The following is a 23230-nucleotide window of genomic DNA, read 5'->3' as shown; positions in this document are numbered from 1 at the left end:
AATACTGTCCACTGGTGAAGGACAGTGCTGTTGTTGCAGGGGTCTGGGAGCCTTTCTGTTGGTTCAGAAGCCCTGAAGAAGGATTTTCTTGTTGTATGTTTACAGAAATCCTGGGAGAGGGCTTTGCTAATGTGTTCAGGGGTTCTAGGACTGTTCTACAGACAGAGGATAAATTCATGAAGGGACTGGCAATGTATCTTATGGCCTTGCTAAGCCTTGTCTCCCCAGGAACTAAGATTGCTGAGAACTTGCCTCCTGTCAAGATGAAGAAAAAAACCTCCATTTGGGTATTAAGTGCTGTGTTTAAACTTGATGTAACTCTGGGGTAGATTCAATTGTGATCCAGGGGTGGGGAACTTTTGACCTTATGTTTGGAAACTAATCTCCATTTGAGAAGAGGGGCTTTGTGGTGGACCAAATGAAGGTATAGCCTAGGGGTGGAGAAGTATTTAGAACAGGGACTTTGTAATTGATTGAATGATTGGAAGGTCCTGGGGTGGGGTAGTACTTGGAGATTATTTAATCACGCTTAGTAAATGCTGTATTTGGAATGATGTGATGTTTTGATCTTCTCTGTTCTTGGTTTGTCACTGAATAAAATGGAGAGCACCTATGCTGGTATTCTGAACCTTGGGAAGTTGTCTTTCCTTGGCATTACATTACAGTTATCCAAAATGTAATAAGGAAAAGTTATGTATCTATGTTTTTGCCTTAAAAAAGGAATCAGATATGGGCGGGTAGGTGTTGCAGTGAATAGAGCACCGGCCCTGGAGTCAGGAGTACCTGAGTTCAAATCCAGCCTCAGACATTTAACACAAAAACTAGCCGTGTGACCTTGGGCAAGTCTCTTAACCCCAATTGCCCTCCAAAAAGCAAAAAAAAAAAAAAACTTAAAAAAAAGGAATCAGAAGATAACAATCAAAAGCTTTTTTTTTTAACGTATATTTAAGAGTCAGCTAGGTGGTATAGTTGGTATATAGCTGGGGGTCTGGAGGCAGGAAGGACCTGAGTTCAAATGAAACCTCAGATACTTACTACGTATGCGACTGTAAGTCACTTAAAAATATTTGTCTCTGGGCAGCTAGGTGGCAAAGTGAACAACAGGGCTGGAGTCAGGAGGACCTGACTTCAAATGTGGCCTCAAGACACTTGACACTTCCTAGCTGTGTGACCTTTGGCAAGACACAATCCCAATTGCTGTGCCTTCCTCCTCCAAAAAAAATCAAACTATTTGCCTCAGTTTCCTCATTTCCAAGGTCACATGGCTAGTTTTTGTGTTAAGTGTCTGAGGCCAGATTTGAACTCAGGTCCTCTTGACTAGGGTTCGTGCTTCTACTCACTGCACCACCTAGCCACCCCTCAGTTCCCTCATTTTGTAAAATGGGGTAATAACATGTACCTCACAGAATTGTTGTGAAGATAAGATGAGATAATATTTGTAAAGTACTTTACCAATCTTAAAATGCTATATAAACATTAATTGTTGTTATTATTACCTGTTATGTTATATTACCAGATACTTTGCTAAGCACAGGAAATATAAAAACAAAAAAGAAATAGTCCTACCTCTTAAGTAGTTTATAAACTATTGGATGTGGATTTCCTAAGGCTAGACACTAGTGGAAACATCAAAGAGAGGTGTGTGCAAGGTCATTACAATAAAATTGAATTCATTTTAATTTTTTTAGTGAAGTTTTCTTAAATATCTCCTGCATGTAAAGCACTGTGTTTAGCCACTTAGGATTAAAAAAAAAAATGAGGAAACAAGAGTTAGAAAGATTTAAGTATTTTGTTCATGGTCAGTATAGCTAATAAGAATCAGAAGTATTTTACCAATAAGGAAATAGAGACTTTAAGAAGTTAAGTGACTTGTCTATGGTCACACAACTTGTAAATGTTGGTGGCAGCAGCATTTGAACCCAGGCCCTTCTTGACTATAGGTCCAAGACTTTACCCACTATATTAGGCTACTCATCTCTTTTTCCTTTTCTCCACATCCAGATAGTTGTCATGTTCTAGTCACCTTCTTCCTTTACAACTTATTTTGTATCCAACTCTATTATCCATTCCTGCTAATACAACACTAAGTCAAAACATTATCCCAGGGTGGCTAAGTGGTGTAGTGAATAGAACACTGGCTCTGGAGTCAGGAGGACCTGAGTTCAAATGTGACCTCAGACACTTAACACAAAAAACTAGCCATGTGACCTTGGGCAAGTTGCTTAACCCCAATTGCCCTCCAAAAAGCAAAATTAAAAAAAAAAACATTATCCCACAGTACCTGAATTATTTCAGTAGCTTTCTAACTGATCTACATGTCACCTGTCTCTCTAATTTACAATTTTGTCCTACACACTGCTGTCAGACTATTCTTCCTAAAACCATGTTTTATCATGTAATTTTCACAATTGTTGTATTCCTCTCTCCCATCCCAAAATTCAGGTCCTCCTAAAGTCTGACCCAACTTGCTTTTTTTCATTTTTTTCTCCATTTCTTCCCTAAAGGAACATTTGGGCCATAGATAAACCATCCTATGAAAATGTGTTATATTTTCCTTTTTGTCATGCCTTTTATTTTATTGTTTCCTCTGCCTACAATGCCCCTAACCCATATTCACCTATCAAAAATTTTCCCATTTTGAAAAACCCAGTGCAAATCCCACCTTTTCCCATGAAGCTTTCCTATAGCTGTTATTGCCAGTACTTTCCCTAACCATGTTATTATGTGAAACAATGTTACAAGGTGGAGTTAGTTCAGATGATTGCCAAGCACTTGATTTGTGCCTCAAGGTGAACAGCAACATGAGATTTTGTTACAATGTATTAATGACATTACTGCAAAAATACATTGGTTACAGCAAAATTACTTATGTGTCTCTATGTCCCCTGTGGTATTTAGCACGATTTGGCATTTATTAAATATTTGTGGATTATTAGCTAGATGGATGGAAGATTTTCGATGCTTTGAAGATGAGGTAAGTTTTAACAGGAAATCTCACAGTCCTTAGGATTCAGGAGATCATTAAAGGATGGATTCAAAGTAAAGAAAAGCCAAGTAGTCTCTGTTAATACTGATTGGCATCCCTGAGTTTTCAGTATTTCAAATTCCAAATCTTCTATTTTCATTGGGATACATGTTGCTTTTCTGAAATTTTGAAAAACTAATTTCATTACTATATTGTAGTTGCAGTTTATTTTTATGTTAATGGCCCCTGTCTTCTTGAAACTTATATATGCTTAGTATAGCATTACATAAACACATAAACTTGGGTATGTTTCATTTCCCTTCAATTCATTTTATACTGCAAGTGAAATGCTGTGCCAGAATGTATCAATCACTTTTGTAATTAGTTTTGGTTTCTTGAATTTCTGTTTTGGTTCCTTAAATTTTTTTTTTGTTGTTGTTATACAGATTTGAAGGACATATCACAAGGGGAAAAGCATTAGTTAGAATTTCCTCATCCTGTATAACATCTTCATATTTTCTTTCAGTTCTCTTTTTTTCTGAGTTTCCTGGCTGAAAAGTTGGTAGATTCAAATTTTTTTTGGCTTTTTGGAGGGTAATTGGGGTTAAGTGACTTGCCCAAGGTCACAAGGCTAGTTTTTGCATTGGTAGATTCAAAATTTTTTTTTTAGAGCAATTGGGGTTAAGTAACTTGCTCAAGCTTACATGGCCAGTTATTTCTGGGTGTGGTACTGAGTATCTGAGCCCGGTATTCAATCTCCAGGTCATCCCAACACTGGAGCCGGTGCTCTTACTCACTGAGCCACCTGGCCGCCCCTAGTAGATTCAATTTTATAGATAAAAGAACTATACTGTTAAAATAAACAAAACAAGTTTTTCTAAAGATGCAAGGAAAATGAACTTGGAATATTTTAAAAATTCCTATAAGCTTCAGAAAATTTGCAAAAATGTAGGGTGGTGATAGTAGTAGTATTCTTATCAAGTCATTTTATTATCTAATATTCCATAAATAATAAGAGAGGTGTTATGGCATGGTAGCTAGAAAGCTGGTCTCCTAGCCAGGATGAACTGGGTTCAAGTCCCACCTCTGACATAAGTTTCTCAATCTATTTTATCTAGTCAACAAATTTGTATGCCTCCCAAAAGAAGTAAACACAGGTTCGTGATAATGTAATTGTCACTTTCAGGAAAGTGCCAAGCCACTATCGTCAGTGTGTATGCTGCCACCATGATGAACCCTGGTAAGGTAAAAAAAAAAATTATAAAGACTTGGAGACTCTCATTACCAGTAGTCAGAGTAGGCATAGACTATCAGACATGGCAGGGAGTCCTTGGGAGGAATGAAGTCAGAAATAGTGACAGCAATGGTCACTTACTGTTGAAGATGTGTGCATCTCATGACCTCATCACCAATACAATCTTCTGTTTATGAAATAAAACTTTGCAGCTGCATCCTCCCAGCAAACACTGACATTTTCCAGGTGATGGGGGATGCAAAGTATAGGACCAATCATAGATTGTAGACTTATCCTGTCCAAGCTAAACATTAAAATTCAAAAGCAGGTGCCCCAAGGCAAGATGACTACTGAAGATTTAATGTCAACAAATTAGAGCAAACAGTTTGTTGCTTACTCAGAAAATGGAGCCAACACACTGCTAGCAACAGTGGTGCAGAAAAGAAGTGGGCAGCGGGGGCAGAGTGAAGATGGTGGAGTAAAAACAGGACCTCCAGTTCATGTAAAAGGGGACTCTAAACAAACTTTGGAGCTGCAGAACCCAAAAAACGACACAAAGAAGCTAACCTCCCACTGAGGACAGCCCAGCAGGCCGGCAGGAATTAGCCAGCACAGCACCCCGCTCCACCCTGAGGTTTTAGCCCCAGGGTGGGCCTGACCAACCAGCAGCTGTGGCGATCCAGAATTATCAACACATAGATGATAAGGACAAAGTGAGAGGTCCATGCAGTGTGGACTTTGGGACCCAGTAGTTGATAGTACATTGTATTTTGCCCCCGGGGTGAGAAGCCACTGAGGGCTGCAGCACAGCTGCTGCCACGTGGCAGCTTCAGCTCCTGGCCCGCAGAGTGTAGGTGGACCAAGTGACCAGTCTGAAGGATAATCGCTCTTACTTTAACCTGCTTGGATCTGGATTGCGGTCTAGCGTGGAGGTCCTGGGGTGTGTGACCAGCTTGCCAGAGCGTGTGGAGGCTTCAGAGAGGGCACCCAACTAATACCTCTGGCAGCTGAGAAAACCCCAGCATTTGGAACAAAGCTCCCCTGTCTGGTGGCAGAGTCCTGCTGTGGCAAAAAGTCCAGGGGTCAAGTGACTGAGTGGTGACATGATCAGGCAAAGGAAGCAAGCCAAGCAGAGCAATCAACATTAGACTCCTATTTGGGGGACAAAAAGGATCAAAGCATGGAACAGGAGGAAGACAGTGAAGTCAGAACTCCTGCACCAAAAGCTTCCAAGAAAAATACGAGCTGGTTACAGGCCATAGAGGACCTTAAGAAGCAGATAAGAGAAGTGGAGGAAAAATTGGGAAAAGAAATGAGAATGATGCAAGAAAATAATGAAATGAGAGTCAACAGCCTGACTGAGGAAAATAATACCTTAAAAAAACAGACTAACTCAAATGGCAAAAGAGGCTCAAAAAGGCAATGAGGAGAAGAATGCCTTAAAAAGCCAAATTTGCCAGATGGAAAAAGAATCTCAAAAGTTCACTGAGAAGAATCATTCCTTCAGAATTAGATGGGAGTAAATGGAAGCTAATGACTTTATGAGAAATCAAGATGCTGTGAAACAGATCCAAACAAATGAAAGAATAGAAGGCAATGTGAAATATGTCATTGGAAAAACCACTGACCTGGAAAATAGATCCAGGAGATATAATTTTAAAATTATTGGACTACCTGAAAGCCATGATCAAAGAAAGAACCTAGAAATCATCCTCCAAGAAATTCTCAAGGAAAACTGCCCTGATGTTTTAGAACCAGAGGGCAAAATAGAGGTTGAAAGAATCCACCAATCACCCCCTGAAAAAGATCCCAAAAAGAAAACTCCTAGGAATATTATAGCCAGGTTCTGAAATTCCCAGATCAAGGAGAGAATATTACAAGCAGCCAGGAAGAAACAATTTGAATATTGTGGAAACACAATCAGGATAACTCAGGACCTGGCAGCTTCTACGCTGAGGGATTGAAGGGCTTGGAATGTGATATTCCAGAGGTCAAAGGAGCTGGGATTAAAACCAAGAATCACCTACCCAGCAAAACTGAGTATCATGTTTCAGGGGAAAGTTCAGTGGAATAGAGGGCTTTCAAGCATTCTTGATGAAAAAACCAGAGTTGAATAGAAAATTTGACATTCAGATACAAGAAGCAAGAGAAACATGAGAAGCTAAACAGGGAAAAGAAATCATAAGAAACTTATCAAAGTTGAACTATTAACATTCCTACATGGAAAAACGATAATTGTAACTGATGAAACTTTTCTCAGTATGAAAATAGTTGAAGGGAATAGAAATATATATATATATGTCTATATTGGAGGGTCTATGGGATATGATGTGTGTATATATGTTTACAGGTATACATAGATAGAGGTCTGTATCAGCAATGCCATATTCACAAAGCCTATGGAGATTACAAATATGCTGATATAATTATCCATTACAAAATACGTCATGCTTGCCATATGGGGAAATAAACTAGAAAATTTATTAAGATACCAAAAGACTGAGTCCCAAAACCAGAAAGTGAAAGCCATCAGAGTAGTTATGACATTGGCACAGGTAGATAAAGTAGAAAACACCCACATTTTCAAGCTTAAAACAGAACAGGCTACCTTAGGCAAAGGTCCTCCTCTCCCCACGCACAGCAACCACCCAGCGTCCTGGAAGCGCGCTCCCAGCAGCTCCGGCCCCTGGCAGTCCTCAGCAGGAGTCCTTAGCAGAAAGTCCTTAGCAGTCCTAACTCAAAAAAGGGCTTCGCGCTGCCGCTGCCTCTGCTGCTACTGCCGCCGTTGCCACCGCCGCCAGCCACCGCAGGAACGCTAGCTCGGCTTTCACTTTCCCTCGCTTTCGCTTTCCCTGGCTTTCGCTTTCTCTTGCTCCGCCCCTTCCTGCTATGTCAGCACGTCCATGGGGCATGGAAGATCTTTAAATCCCATAACCCTTACAAGGTCACAGGGCCAATTTAATAGAAAGGGATGATACTTAAAAGGTGAAATCAAGAGGTGAAAGAGGAATATAATGAGAGGAGATGGGAAAGACAGAATGGGGTAAACTATCTCATATTGAAGAGGCAAGGGAAAGTGGTTACAATGGATGGGGAGAATAGGAAGGCAAAAGGGTATGGGTAAATCTTATTGTCATTGAATTTGGCTCAGGGAGGGAATAACATACACACTAAATAGGGTATCTTACCCTATAATAGAGTAGGAAGAAAGGGGATGAGAGGGGGGGATGATGGAAAGGAGGACAGGCTGGGAAGGAGGGAATTTGGAAGCACCCACTTTTGAAAAGGGACAGGATCAAAGTAGAAAATAAAACAAGTGGGAGGTGGGATAGGAGGGAGGGAAATATAGTCAGTCTTTTACAATATATCTACTATGGTAATGTTTTTCACTAGCTACACATGTACAACCTATACTGAATTGCTTATCTTCCCAGTAAGGGTGGGTGACAAGGGAGGAAGGGAATGAATCTGGAATTCAAAGTTTTAAAATCAAATGTTTAAAATATATATATACTATTATTAATACTATTTTACATGTAATTGGGAAATAAGTTATATAGGCACTGGGGCATAGAGATTCACCATGCCCTACTGGAAAAGTTGAAGCGGGTACAGGAGAAGATATGGGAGAGAGCAGATTGGAGGAGGGGATATCCTGTGGGACTGCTATTTTCAGGTGGTGGGTAGGGGAAAAATGGGGAGAAAATTTGTAACTCAAAATCTGGCAGAAATGAATGATGTAAATCAGAAGTTAATAAAGCATTAGAAAAATGAAAAGAAGTGGGCAACTTTCAGAGATTTGGTGTAGAGCACCACATTTATTCAACTGGGCTAGAACACTGTAGCACCAATGCAATAGTTACAGTGCTGATAGTCACTATAAATATACCTGTATAGTGCTCAATCACAAAATATAACAGACTCCATATAGAAGACAGAAGCAAAACATTTATTCCAACACCAGAAAACTGAATTCCAAAGCCAGTAAGCCAGTTCCATCATAGTAGCAAAGAAGTTAATAAGCCATAACAACAAAAAGAGCCACAGCATCCTTTAGCCTTTCCACAAACCAACACTAAACCAATATTTACTCACAAGCGTAACTGTCTCCCTCTAATTTGTCCTTGCCTCCCAACCTTGTCTAACTGCTCTTGACTCCCAGCTTCCTGTAGGCTCTGCTCCACCCTTCAGCTAACTCCTCCCAGCATAGGCTCCATGTGATTACATTCAGCCTATTAGAGGGGCAGGGTATATCTTCAAAGCAGGGAAGATATTCATATTACCATTACCATTACAAACACTCACACACATCAGTATTGGTTTGATGAAAATGATGGGGAAATTCAGAAGCTCCTAAATGGAAAAATGAGAACTCCACAGGGGTTCCTAGCAGTATAGTTCATCTGTCTCTAAGAAGGCAGGGTTGAACTCCATCAAAAGTAAAGTACAAGCAAAGCTTAGAGAGATGCTAAATTCTTGACGCAGTAAGAAGGCAGATAAAATTCAGTTTTATGCTGATAGTAACAACCTAAAATGCTCTGTAATTCTCTAAAGGCTATTTATGTGCCAAAGACCTATGGTGCATCTCAACTACTCAGTGCTTGATGAAGCCACACTGATTAGTAATAAGGACATGATCTTGGACAGATGGGCAGAACATTTTCATAGTGTTCTCAACAGACTCTCATTAATCAGTCCTGAAGCCATTGACCATATACCCCAGGTTGAAATCAGTCTCTCTCTAGCTGAACTTCCAATTGAAGAAGAGGTTTTTAAAACCATTAAGTTATTTTCATGTGGCAAACTGCTAGTACTGATCCCATTCTAGCTGAGATTTACAATAGAGGGGGTCCACTGCTCAGAAAAAGCTTACTGAAATTTTCCAAGTTATATGGCAAGAAGTTTTCCACCAGGAGTTTGAGGATGCCTCCATTATCCTTCTCAAGATAGGAAAAGGAAACAGAATATCCTGTGACAATCATAGTCAGGGTGGGGGAGATGTTTCTCTCTTAGTCATTATTGGCAAGATCCTTGCCAGAGTTTTCCTTCATAGGCTGATCCTTCACTTGGAAGATGTTCATATACCCAAGATCCAGTGTGGCTTCAGAAAGGTCCAAGAATGATCAGGATGGTGTTTGTTGCCTCACAACTCCAGGAAAAATTCTAGGAGCAGAATACAGGTCTGTACATGATATTTGTCGATCTGACAAAGCCCTTTGATACTATCAGTTGTGAGGGTTTGTGGAAGATCATGGAAAAATTTGGTTGCCTGGAGAAGTTCATCATTATCTTACATTAGTTCCATGACAGTATGCTTACATGGGTTCTGGATAATGGACGATGCTCTTTTGCTTTCCCAGTCACCAGTGGAGGGAAGCAGGGCTGTGTGCTTGCTCCTGTGCTTTTTAGCATGTTTTCACTGATGTTGTTGACTCCTTCAATGAAGATGTAAACAGCATCAAGTGCAGCTACTACACTCATGGTAAACTATTTAACTTTAAAAGGCTAAAAGCCAAGACTAAAGTAGAAGGAGTGTTGGTGTGCAACTTTTTGTTTGGAGATGATTGTGTATTCAGTGCAGCCTCTGAGACTGAGATGCAACAAAGCATGGGTTGTTTCTCTGCTGCTTGTGCTAATTTTGGCCTAACCATTAACACCAAGGAAACAGAGGTTCCCCATCAGCCAGGACTACACCATCCATACATGGAACTACCAGTTACAGCAAATGGAACAATTTTGAATGCTGTGGATAAGTTCACTTACCTTGGCAGTATACTTTCCAGAGATGTACACAAAGATGATGAGGCTGAACCAAGCATTGCCAGACCTAACTCATTTTTTTTGGAGTCTACGAAGGAAAGTATGGAAAAGAAAAGATATTAGACTGCCTACCAAACTGAAGGTCTATGAAGCTGTTGTCCTGACCTTATTGTTGTATGCCTGTGAAAATTGAACAGTATGCCATTGCTATGTCAGGAAACTCAATTGCTTCCATTTGAATTGCCTTAGGAAGATTCTGAAGATCACCTGGCAAGGTAAAGTACCAGACATTGAGATCTTCACCATTCCACTCATTACAGCATCTCTCCCGAAATTTTTCATACCTTCTTTTTTTTCTTTGCTTTTTTTTTGAAGGGGGAAGGCATGGCAATTGGGGTTGTGACTTGCCCAAGGTCACATGGCTAGTAAGTGTTAAGTGTTTGAGGTCAGATTTGAACTCAGGTCCTCCTGACTCCAGGGCCAGTTGCTCTATTCACTGTGCCACCTAGCCGCCCCTTCATACCTTCTTAAAATACTCATGTCTGCACTTCACCCTATACTAGTAGCTGAATACCTTGGCTCATATTTCACTTTAAAAAAAAATGAGAGATTTGGGAGAGCCCCCTCTTCTCTCTTCATCTTCATCTAACATCACCCATATGCTTCCTGCCACCTTCTCCTCCTTCTCCACCTTCACTTCTGTCTCACATGATGAGGCAGACCTTTTCCTTACCACAGCAAACCTCTCTACTTGCACAAATGATCCCATTCCATCCTGTCTTCTCCAGCTGATTGCCCCCTCCATCGTCCCTGCTGTCTTGCTTGTCTTTAGTCTCTCTTTGTCTAATGACTGATTGTATACTGCCTACAAACATCCCCATGTCTCTCCCATCCTCAAAAAACCCTCATTTAATCTGTCCATCCCCACTAACTTTCATACCATATCTTTTCTCCCTTTTGTGGCGAAATTGCTTAAGAAGACCACCTATACTCAACGCACTTCCTTTCTTCTCACTCTCTTTTTAACTCTCTGTAAAGACCATACCCAACTAGGAGATCTTACCTCTGTTTAGAGTATAAACAGTATTTAGTCTAGGTGAATTCTTACCAGGAGGAGGGTGACTTTCTCATGAAGGAGTACCTGCTAGAGTGGTCTAGATGGAGATGGATTTCCTTGTGCAGATTTCTGGAGGTGTCTGAGTCTCATGATCAAGCCATATTCTTGGCAAGAAATGTCCACCTTTCAGGGTTGATTATCAATTGTCAAGGGAATTCTGTCAAGAATTCTTTAAAGCTTTCAGACTCTCCATGTCTTTTGTCTTGTTTGCCAAGAGAAACCACTGACCATCAACTTATTGATTTCTGGCTAACATAATTAATAAATTGATTATTAATTACCCAGAACCTCTGTCTCTTGGGATATTTCATTCATCACACCCTCTTACTCAATAAACTTTAGAGGCTTCCTATAATCTCCAGGATCAAATATAAAATCCTCTGTTTTACATTCAAAGACTTTTTTTTGTTTGTTTTTTTTTTGGAAGGCAACTGGGGTTAAGTAAGTTGCCCAAGGTTACACGGCTAGTTTTTTTGGGTGGATGTTAAGTGTCTAAAGCCAGAACCAAACTCAGGTCCTCTCGACTCCAGGTCCAGCGCTTTACTCACTGCGCCACCTAGCTGCCCCTCAAAGACTTTTTGTAACCTGGCCTCCTACCTTTCTAGTTTTCTAATACCTTGTTTTACCCCCTATGTATTCTTCTATCCAATAACACTGACCTCCTTGCTATTCTTCAAACAAGATACCCCAAGTCCCCAATCCAGGCATTTTCACTAACTGTTACATATGCCGATAATAAACTCTCCCTCCTAGTTTCTGTCTTCTGGATTCTCTGACTTTCTTCAAGTCTCAGCTAAAATCCCATCTTGTATGAAAAACCTTGATCCTGATCAAAAATCCTGATCCCCCTTAATGCTAGTGCCTTTCTTCTATTATTTCCAATATATCCTGTATATATTTTGTACATAGCTGCTTTTATGTTGTCTCCCTCATTCAACTGTAAGTTTTGTTTTTAAGATAATATTTTATTTTTCCCAATTAATGTAAAGAGGATTTTTACATTCGGTTTTTTTAAATTTTGAGTTCCAAATTTTCTCCCTCCTTTCACTTTTCTCCTTAAGACAGTAAGCAATTTGTTATACACACACACACACACACACATACACAATCATGTGAAACATGTTTCCATGTTGGTTATGTTGTAAAAGAAGAAACAGACCAAAAGAAAACCAAAAAAAGAGTGAAAATAGTGCTTTGATCTTTATTCAGTCTCCATCGATTCTTTCTCTGAATGTGGATAACATTTTTCATCATGAATCCTTTGGGATTGTCTTGGATCATTGTATTGCTGAGAAGAGCTAAGTCATTCATAGTTACAGTACTGCTGTTACTGTGTACAATATTTTCCTGGTTCTGCTCACTTGACTTTGTATCAGTTTGTGTACGTCTTTCCAGGTTTTTCTGAAATCATCCTGCTTGTCATTTCTTATAGTACAGTAGTATTCCGTTAACATCATACACCACAACTTGCTGTATCAGCAAGCACCCCAGCGTCCCCAGGGTGGCTGCCAACACAGGTTCTTAGATCTGCTTTGTTAAAGGAAAGCAACTCAAAATGGGTTAACAAGCTTACTTTAATCAGTCAAATATGTATCGTTCACCTAGTTCAGGGGAAAAAGGTCAGCACCCCGAACTTTAGAGTATACAGACAGAATTATCAAGACAGAGAAACAGATCAAGTAGACAGGTTTCCAAACTGTCCAATCATTACATCCATACCAAATCAACATCTGGGTTTTTCAAAGCTGGGGGGGCTCTCAAAAACGGCTTCCCAGAGTCTCATCTGATCAAATCACAGAACACTTCTCAAAGTGAGCCCCAAAGCAAAGCCTCACATCAGGGATTATACAGCCTTCTCCTGGGTCACAGAATGTAACCACCCTCTTGACCCACTGCCCAATCACACAGCATCAAGGTGTGGGCATTCCTGAAAACCAAGCCTCCTGCCACAGGCTCCATGTGACCACATTCAGCCTATTAGGAGGCAGAGTATATTTTCAAATCATGGAAGGTTCTCAGAGTCTCTTAAGCCTATCAAAGGGCCTAAGGGCAGGGAAGATCTTTAAATTTGCATTTCCATTACACTTGCTTAGCCATTCCTCAATTGATGGGTATCCCCACAATTTCCAATTCTTTGCCACCAAAAAAGAGGTGCTATAAATATTTTTGTACAAATAGTTCCATTTCCATTTTCTAAAAAAAATCTCTTTGGGATACAGCCCTAGAAGGGATATTGCTGAATCAAAGGTATGCACAGTTTGATTGCCCTTGGGCATAGCTCCAAATTGTTCTCCAGAATAGTTGGATCACTTCACAGCTCCACCAACAGTGTATTAGTGTCCCAGTTTTCCCAACATCCCCTCCAATATTTATCATTTTCCTTTTCTGTCATATGAACCAATATGGCAGGTGTGAGGTGGTACCTGAGAGTTGTTTTAATATGCATTTCTTTAATCAATAGTGATTTAGAGCATTTTTTCATATAACTATAGATAGCTTTGATTTCTTCATCTTCATCTTCATCAACTGCCTGTTCATATCCTTTGACCATTTATCAATTGGTAAATGACTTGTATTCTTATAAATTTGACTCAGTTCTTCAGATAAACCTGGAAAGACTTATATGAACTGATGCTGAGTAAAATGAGCAGAAACAAAACATTGTTCACAGTAACAGCCACATTGTGCAGTGACTGACTTTGATAGAGTTGGCTCTTCTCAGCAATGGAAGGATCTAAGACAACTCCAAAAGACTCATGATGGAAAGTGCTATCCACATCCAGAGAAAGAACTTTGGAGTCTGAATAAAGATGGAAGCATATTATTTGCTGTCTTTTTCTTTTGTTGTTTTGTTTTGTTTCTTCTTTCTCATGGTTCCTCCCATTGGTTCTAATTCTTCTTTACATCATGTCTAATGTGAAAATATGTTTACTATGAATGTATAACTAGAGCCTATATCAGACTGAATGCCATTTTGGGGAGGGGGGAGAAAAAGGAGGGGGAGAAAATTTAAAACTCAAAATCTTATGGAAGTAAATGTTGAAAATTAAAAATAAATAAATTATAAAAATAAAAAATAAATTTGACTCAGTTCTATATATTCAAATTTAAATACATTCTATATTTCAGAAATGAGGCCTTTATTTAAAACAATGACTCTAAAAATTGTTTCCCAGTTTTGTGCTTTTCTTTCTAATCTTGGTTGCCTTGGTTTTGTTTGTGCAAAAACTTTAATGTAATCAAAATTATCCATTTTGCATTTCATAATTTTTTCCATCTCTTGTTTGATCATAAATTCTTCTCCTCTCCCTAGATCTAACAGGTATACTATTCCCTGCTGTGCTGATTTGCTTATGGTATCACACTTTATGTATGAATAATGTACCTGTTTTGATGTTATCTCAGTATATGGTGTAAGATGTTGGTCTTTACCTATTTTTCTGCCATACTGTTTTCCAGTTTTTCCAGCAGTTTTTGTCAAATATTGACTTCTTTCCCCAAAAGTTGGTGGTGTCTTTGGGTTTACCAAACACTAGATCACTAAGGTCATTTACTAATGTGTCTTGTGCACCTAATCTGTTCCGCTGATCTAGCACACTATTTCTTTGAACATATCAGATAGTTTTGATGATTATTTCTTTATAAGATAGTTTGAGATCTGGTATGTCTAGGCTACCTTCCTTCATTTTTTTTTCATCAATTCCCATGATGTTCTTGATCTTTTGTTCTTCCAGGTGAATTTTATTTTTTCTGACTCTATAAAATAATTTTCTGGTAGTTTGACTGGTATGACATTGAATAAGTAAATTAATTTAGGTTGTATTGTCATTTTTATTATATTGGCTTGGCCTGCCCATGAGAAATTGGGATTTCTTCAGTTGTTTAGATCTGTCTTTATTTGTATGAAGAGAGTTTTGTTGTTTTTTTTTTCTTCTTGTACTTTTATTTGTCTTTATTAATTTGTTTGTTTACTTTTAGTTTACAAGATTCAGTTCCACAATCCCATGAGTTGCAAATTTTCTCCCACTCCCTCTCCTCCCCTTCCCCCCTCCCCCATGGGAGCATGCAATTCTCTCCTTTTTTTTTTTCTTTTTGGAGGGGGGACGGCAGGGCACTTGGGGTTAAGTGACTTGCTCAAAGTCACACAGCTAGTAAGTGTTAAGTGTCTGAGGTTGGATTTGAACTCAGGTCTTCCTGAATCCAGGGCCAGTGCTCTATTCACTGTGCCACCTAGCTGCCCCCTTGTGAAGAGTGTTTTGTAATTGTGTTCATATAGTTCCTGGGTTTGTCTTGGCAGGTAGATGCCCAAGTATTTTATATTTTCTACAGTTATTTTAAATGGAATTTCTCTTTCCATCTCTTGCTGTTAGGCTTTGTTGGTCATATATAGAAATGCTGATGATTTATGTGGGTTTATTTTATATCCTGCAACTTTGCTAAAGTTGTTAATTATTTCATCTAGTATTTTTGGTTGAATCTCTAGGATTCTCTAAATATACTAATCATATCATCTGCAAAGGGTGATCATTTTATTTCCTTATTGCCTATTCTAATTCCTTTAATTTTTTTTCTTCTCTTATTGCTATAGCTAACATTTCTAGTATAATATTAAATAATACTGGTAATAATGGGTGTCCTTGTTTCACCCCTGATCTTATTGGGAAGGCTTCTAGCTTGTTCCTATTAAAGATAATGCTTACTTGTGGTTTTAGGAAGATACTACTTATCATTTTAAGGAAAGCTCCATTTATTCCTATGCTCTCTAGAGTTTTTAATAGGAATGGATGTTGTGTGTTATTTGTCAAAAGCTTTTTCTGCATCTATTGATATAATCATATAATTTCTATTGGTTTTTTTTATTGATATCAACTATGCATTTCTTAAGAACAGGGACTCTCTTTTGCCTTTTTTTTTTGTATATCAGGTGCTTAGTACAAAGCCTGGCACATGGTAGGTTCTTAATAAATGTTTATTTGATTGACTGATTGTCCAGATGGATAAACAGACCCAGAAGTTAAATAATTTATCCAAGAATGAAATTAGGGTATAAATCCATATCTCCAGACCATAAATTCAGTACTCTCAACTATATTCAATGTTTGCTTTTCATGCCAAACATTGAAAAAATTATTAGATGTTACCAGGATTATAAGATTATATCCAGTTTAATTTTTTTTAAACCTAGTTTTCTTATTCTTGCCTCTAGTTTTCTAACCCGGTTTAGAAATGTACCTATTTCCTTAGTTTTAGTCTTTTTTGCCTCCTGTTATTTAGAACTGAAGACACTTTCACTCTTTTTTTTTCCTCAATGAATTCACTGCCTGGCTCACAATGCTTCATTCTCTGTTAAGCACTATAGATGCAAAAGTTGGGAGGAGGCATTTGGCATAGAATAGAGCATATAATTAGGTAAAAGAAAAATAAATATTAGCCCTGAACCACAGAAGGGAATTATTCCTAATCATAATGATAGCTTACATCCTTGTATAATCATATCATTTGAAGAACTTTGGATTTAGAGCCAGAGACCCTGGGTTCAAATCCCACCTGGATTAAATTCCTAGCTACATGATCTTTGTCATTTAACTTATCCAAATGTCAGTTACCTAATTTGTAAAATAATATTAAGATTAGGTGATCCTGAATAAAAATCTCTTCTGCCTTTAAATATATAATAATCTGATCCTTCTGACAACTTTATTATCAATATTTTACAAGTGAGGAAACAGGCATAGAAAGCAGGTGGTAGTGATGGGATCAAAGTCAAGGTGACTCTAACTCCATTATTCTTTCCATTAAATCACACAATCTCTTGATGACCCTTCAGACTTCAGGCACCACATATGAACAACTTTTTAGTCACTGACATATTTTCAACATAATAGTCTTTGCTATGCAGCATTTGTAGCTTATCAGATAACCAGCTGGCACATTTATTCCAATCCATTCTAAATTTAGGCAGCATCTGCTTTCTTGAGTGAAATTTTAGAAGTCCTGGACCTAGACTAAAAATAATTTATTGTAGTTGAAAGTTGAATAGAGGGCTAGATATTGTTTAGATCACACATTTTGATAGCACATAACTTTCTTAAGATATACAATTAAGTCATTAATATTTCAAACTCAGTTGTCAAGATTTCATGCTATCTGTAATGTGAAAAGGTACCCTTTAATTTTACAAAAGTCTTTTTTGAAGACAGGCCTCCTAAGTATGGGTTATGATGGCATTTGAAAAATGCATTAAGCAAAAATACTTAGAATGACTTATTTATAAAGTTTATATTCAGATTACCTTATTCAGTGTTTTTCCAGGAAGCCTGTCTGAATTGCCTCATCAATCTCTAGAATATCCCATTGTAACCTCTCTGGAATTACAGATTCATAAAATTTAGGGATCATCTAGTCCCATTCCTAATCAAATGCAGGAATCTAGTCTTCACCACCCTTGCCTGAGAAAGGAAGCCAGTCAATCTCTGTAAACATTTTCAGTGTGAAATCTAAAATAGCTGTGTAATATTAGTATTGTTGGAAAAGTCCTGGATTAGAAGGCATAGTCTCTTCCCCATTTCACAAAAATTACTAGTAAAACTAGAAAGCAGTTGACAGAAATTAGGTTTGTTTTGACCAGCATCTTCACACCATATAGCACAATAAAATAGATTTAAATAGACATAAAATAGATATAAAACCTAAATGTTGAAGATCGTACAAAAACATTTAGAGACCCAGATCAGATACCTTTTACAGCTGTGACTAGGGAGTTAATTCTTTTTTTTTTGGGGGGGGAGGGCAGTTGGGGTTATATGACTTGCCCAAAGTCACATGGCTAGTAAGTGTGTCCAGTGTCTGAGATAAAATTTGAACTCAGGTCCTCCTGACTCCAGGGCCAGTGCTCTATTCACTGTGCCACCTAGCCGCCCCTAGGGAGTTAATTCTTAACCAAATAAGGGATTAGTAGTGATTTTAAAAAGTGATTAATAATTTAAAAATAATTTTGATAACATGAAGTTGAAAAACTTTTGCATAAACATAATGCAGATAGGTAAGAAGGGTCATTTGGGAAGATTTTTTTTTATCAAATATCTCTTAAGTTAGGCCTAATATTCAAGATATAAAAGCTACTAAAAGAAATATAAAAGCCATTCCCTAATAGATAAGTGATTAAAGAATATGAACTAACAGTTCTCAAAAGAATTGCAAACTATTAACTATGTGAAAGAATGCTCCAAATCACTAATAATAAGAAAAAAAATTTAAAGAATCCAGACATTTTACCTTATGCCCAGCAAATTGGCAAAGATAACAAAGATGAATTGTGGGAAAATGGGCACACCAATTCACTTATGGGATAGCTGTGAATTTTGGTCCATCTATTCAGGAAAGCAGTTTGAAATTATGTAAAGAAAGGGACTAAAATTTGCATACTCATTGACTCAAATTTTACTTTTAGGTATACACTAAGGAAGTCATTGACAAAAAGAAAAGCCCTATTCATAATAAAATATTATTGTAGCACCTTTTGTAGTACCAAAGGATTGGAAACAAAAGTAGACACCCATCAACTAGGAAATGGCTAAACAAGTTGTGGTACATGAATGTAATGGTATATTACTGTGCTGTAAAAAACAACAGAGAAGCATGAAAGTAAAACCTGATGCCAGGTGAAGTAAGCAGAACCAGGCAAATAATATATACAATAACTATCAACATTTTTAAATGAAAAGAACAGAACCTTTGAAACCAAAGACTACGAAAATGTATTCATTAGTTATGCTGAACTTTTTTTTCTCATTTCTATTCTTTGTTATAAGCATGGTTCTCTGAGATGGGGAGAGTGAAAGGGAAGACTGTTGGAAAATGTCAATGATATAAATGCAAAATGTATTAATAACAATTTTTTGAAAAGAGGATTTTGTTTCAGTTCTGTCTCTGCTATTTACTATTTTATGATCTTGGGCAAATCACTTAACAGCTCTGAGTCCCAGTTTTCCCAAAGCATGAAATCCTGATCCTCTCTTTTTGAAATACTGATACATTCAAGTGTATAGTGTTGGTTGTTGTCCTATGTTCTTGAAGAGGACCAAAATAACATCACTAAGTTAAAGTCAAGTTATAGTGTTTACGATTATGACTGATCAGATCAATAGCAACTCGGAATGCTCTACCACAGGTTAGGCTATACATATAGTCCATGTCAATATTTGGGATGCATTCTCTAAATTCGTGCATCTCACGTTTCTTTTGAGCTACTTCAATTCTACTTTGTTCATAGAGCATCACATCTTCTCTGATCAGATGCATGCCATGCTAGGTGGTCTTATCCCAATCAATTCCAAAATTCTTAAGACAGACCTTAAGAGTGTCCTTGTATCACTTTTTCCAACCACCATGTGAGCATTTGCCCTGTGAGTCTTCCATAAAATAATTGTTTTGGCAAACATATGTTTGGCATTAGAACAAGGTGGCCAGCTCATCATAGTTATGCTTTCTGCAATAGAGTCAGAATGTTTGGCAGTTTAGTTTGAAAAAGGACCTCAGTGTCTGGTATCTTATCCTGCCAGGTGATCTTCAGAATCTTCCTAAGACAATTCAAATGGAAGCAATTCAGTTTCCTGGCATGGCACTGGTGGACTGTCCAGGTTTTGGAGGCATACAACAATGAAGTCAGCACAATGACTCTGTAGACCTTCGTTTTGGTAGTCAGTCTAATACCTCTTCTCTTCCACACTTTCCTTCAGAGCCTCCCAATCACTGAGCTAGTTATGGCAATGCATGTGTCAACCTCATTGTCGATGTATATATCCCTGGAAAGTTTACCGCCAAGGTAAGTGAACTTATCCACAGTATTCAAAGTTAGTTGTTCATTTTTCAGGTCTACTGGATTTTGTGTTGTCTATAAGTGTACACACATTCTATGTACTGATGGTGAGTGGAATTATCTTTGCAGAAGTTTTTGTAAATCTCTAAATCACTATTGATTAGAGAAATGTAAATTAAAACAACTTTGAGGTAGAACATTATACCTATCACATTGACTAATATGACAGAAAAGAAAAATGATAAATGTTGGAGATGTAGGAAAATTGGAACACAGTGCATTGTTGGTGGAGTTGTGAATTGATCCAGCCATTCTGGAGAGCAATTTGGAACTATACCCAAAGGACTATAAAACTGTTCATACCCTTTGATCCAACAATACCACTTCTAGGTCTATATCTCAAGGAGATCCTAAAAATGAAAATGGACCTATTTGTTCAAAAATATTTATAACAGGGGCAGCTAGGTGACACAGTGAATAGAGAACTGGCCCTGGAGTCAGAAGGACCAGAGTTCAAATCCAGCCTCAAAATCTTGACACTAGCTGTGTGACCTAGGGCAAGTCACCAAACCCCAATTGCCTTGCCTTCCCCCCTCAAAAAAAATATTTACAGCAGCCCTTTTTTGTGGTAGAAAGAATTGGAAATTGAGGGGATGCCCATCAACTGGGAAATGACTGACCAAGTTGTGGTATATGAATATAATGGAATACTATTGTTCCATAATAAATGATGAGCAGGTAGACTGAAAAGAAAAACCTGGAAAGACCTACATGAACTGATGCAGAGTGAAGTGAGTAGAACCAAGAGAACATTGTACACAGTAGCAGCAACATTGTGTGATGGCCAGCTTTGATAGACTTAGCTCTTCTCAACAATGCAGTGATCTAAGACAGTTCCAAGACTAAAGACAGAAAATGCTGTCCACATCCAGAGAAAGAACTATGAAGTCTGAATGCAAATCAAAGCATACTATTTTCTCTTTTTTTGTTTGTTTTTTCTTTCGTGTGGCTTTTTCCTTTGGTTCCAATTCTTTTTTACAACATGACTAATCAGCCACAGTCAGACACACTGAAACTTGACTCTAGTTTAGTGATGTCATTTTGATCGTTTTTTGAGAACAAAGGACAATAATCAACCAGTACATGTATAGCCTATATCAGATTATATGCTGTCTTGAAGAGTGGGGAGGGGAGGAAGGGGGAAAAATTTAGAAGTCAAAATCTTATGAAAGTGAATGTTGAAAACTAAAAGCAAATAAATTTTAAAAATAAAATATGACCTAAAAAAAAGTTTTTGTACACTTTTTTCTCTTTCAATAGCAAGGTGGGATTCCCCCCTGCCGTGGTAATCAAGCCAGCTCAGGCAATTTATAGGGCACCTTTTCTAGCCCTTTCCTCTCACTAGGAGGTGAGCAGTGCAATCCTTAAAAGGTTGCTCAGACACTCAGGGGGCTGCAAAATCCCACTGCTGCTTCCAGTGAGAAGATGACCTTATGGCCTGGGCCACCTGTGTGCAGGGTTGTGACTACAGCTCCCAGTACATTTGCCCCTGCTGCTTCATCACTTGCCTGTTGTCACAGAACTTTGGGATAGGTAAAAATGGTAAAATGGTATGGGTGATGTCATTTGATTCATGTGTAAATTGGATTTAAGTGAGGCAGAATTGCACAAAGTAGTCAGCCTCACTTTCTCCTCCATAGTCATCACTGTCCGTTGGCAGAACAGAGTCAAGAGGACTGGTAATGACTCAGGATGCAGTGGATGACCTTGGCATCTTTGATGTCTAGCCAAGCTCTAAGAACTCCACAGTGCCTGCTTCAGCTACCTTTATGGCCATTGAAACAAATTGTTCTCATCCACCCATTACACCAGGGGAAGTCTTCACATGCCTGAAATCACCAGTGGTTTTGAGTATAGTGTACATCAGGGGTATACTAACAGAAAAATGATTGTAACTTTCTCTCTGGCTCTCTATAAACTTTAATAATAGTAACTAGCACTTACATAGTACTAAACATTATCTCCTGTGTACAACAACTCTGAGGTAGGTATTATGGTTTTAGTTCCATTTAACAGATTAGTGAATAAACATTAATTATCTACCATGTGCTAAGTTCTGTGCTAGGTGTTGGATGAGGAAACTGAGGCTCAGAAAGGTTCAGTGATTTATGTGTCTGTGGTCACAGCATCAATTACAGGCAAGTTTGAATCCTGGTTTTCCCAACTCTGCGTCTCTATCCATCAAACCAAGCTACTGGTATTTCTTTTATAATGCTTTGTTTAGAAACACAAATTTGTTCCAGCTCCACCATTTGCATTTGTTTATGCAAACCACCACTGTGGCAGGATGATGCTGGAGGAGATATCTGGCTCCATCTGGGGGAAAGTGCTGCTTTAAGTCATCTTCCATGACCTAGGATGTGGTGAGAATTACTGGTGGGAAGGGGAATGAGAGATGAGGGCCTAGAGAGACAAGAGAAGACAGGGAGAACCCCCAGTGTGCCCCACCCCACTTACCCCAGTACAGACATGACCAGCCCCTGCGAAAGAAAAACCCAGCCGGGGGCGGCCAGGTAGCACAGCGAGTAAGAGCACCAGTTCCAGTGTTGGTATGACCTGGGGATCAAATCCAGGCTCAAACACTTAGCACCCACCCAGAAACACCTGGCCGTGTAACCTTGAGCAAGTTACTTAACCCCGATTGCTTAAAAAAAAAAGAAAGAAAAACCTAGCCAGGGGTTTTTCTGTATCCCACTCATGTCAAGGTTACAGTAACTTCCTCTGGGATTGAGTTAGGACCAAACTTTGTCATCATCTCACTAACATAATATTAATAATAAATCACATTTTATTAAACAAGCATGTTCCTAAGCTTGGTCTCAAAGAAGAAATGTGAGAAGATAGCTCTTCCCACTATAGAGGTAAGAGATAAGGGATGGCTATGTGGGAGGGGGAGGAGGAAGAATAATAGAGGAAATTTAGGCAATATAAAAACAAAAGATAGCAATAAAAATGTATTTTTAAATACTTAAAGGTCCAAATAAAATTCCCCCCAAAAATATCATGTTCCTCATAGAAACTGAGATAGAACATGCAATATTATCCTCCAGTTATAAAATTTTTCCTTCTACTGAGCTAAAATCTCTCTTCTTATAACTATTTGCCCTACTTCTGTGAGCTAAAGCCAAACAGAAGAAGCTTAATTAATCTTCCACATTGCAAACCTACAGATATCTGCAGACTACTATCATATTCTTAAATCCTTTGTTTTCCAGCTGCCTAACACCCTACACACACACACACACACACACACACACACACACACACACACACACA

The 23230-nt window shown here is 38.4% G+C and overlaps 1 long non-coding RNA gene across 2 annotated transcripts in view; it reads left to right on the top strand.

The window, feature by feature from the left end:
* Positions 1-23130, top strand: part of LOC138160104 (uncharacterized) — a 34176-nt gene extending 11046 nt beyond the window's left edge. For both annotated transcript variants that reach the window (XR_011168073.1, XR_011168075.1), the window contains exons 3-4: positions 19815-19900; positions 21215-23130. This is a non-coding gene — a long non-coding RNA (uncharacterized lncRNA). The remainder of the gene's footprint in view (positions 1-19814; positions 19901-21214) is intronic.
* The last annotated feature ends 100 nt before the right edge of the window (positions 23131-23230 follow it).

The sequence above is a fragment of the Petaurus breviceps genome, unplaced genomic scaffold (genome assembly GCF_028583685.1).
Source record: "Petaurus breviceps papuanus isolate PSGF00001 unplaced genomic scaffold, PetGlider_PUasm1.0 179, whole genome shotgun sequence".
In the NCBI taxonomy this organism is placed as follows: Eukaryota; Metazoa; Chordata; class Mammalia; order Diprotodontia; family Petauridae; genus Petaurus; species Petaurus breviceps.
This window is presented reverse-complemented; position numbering and strand designations above follow the sequence as displayed.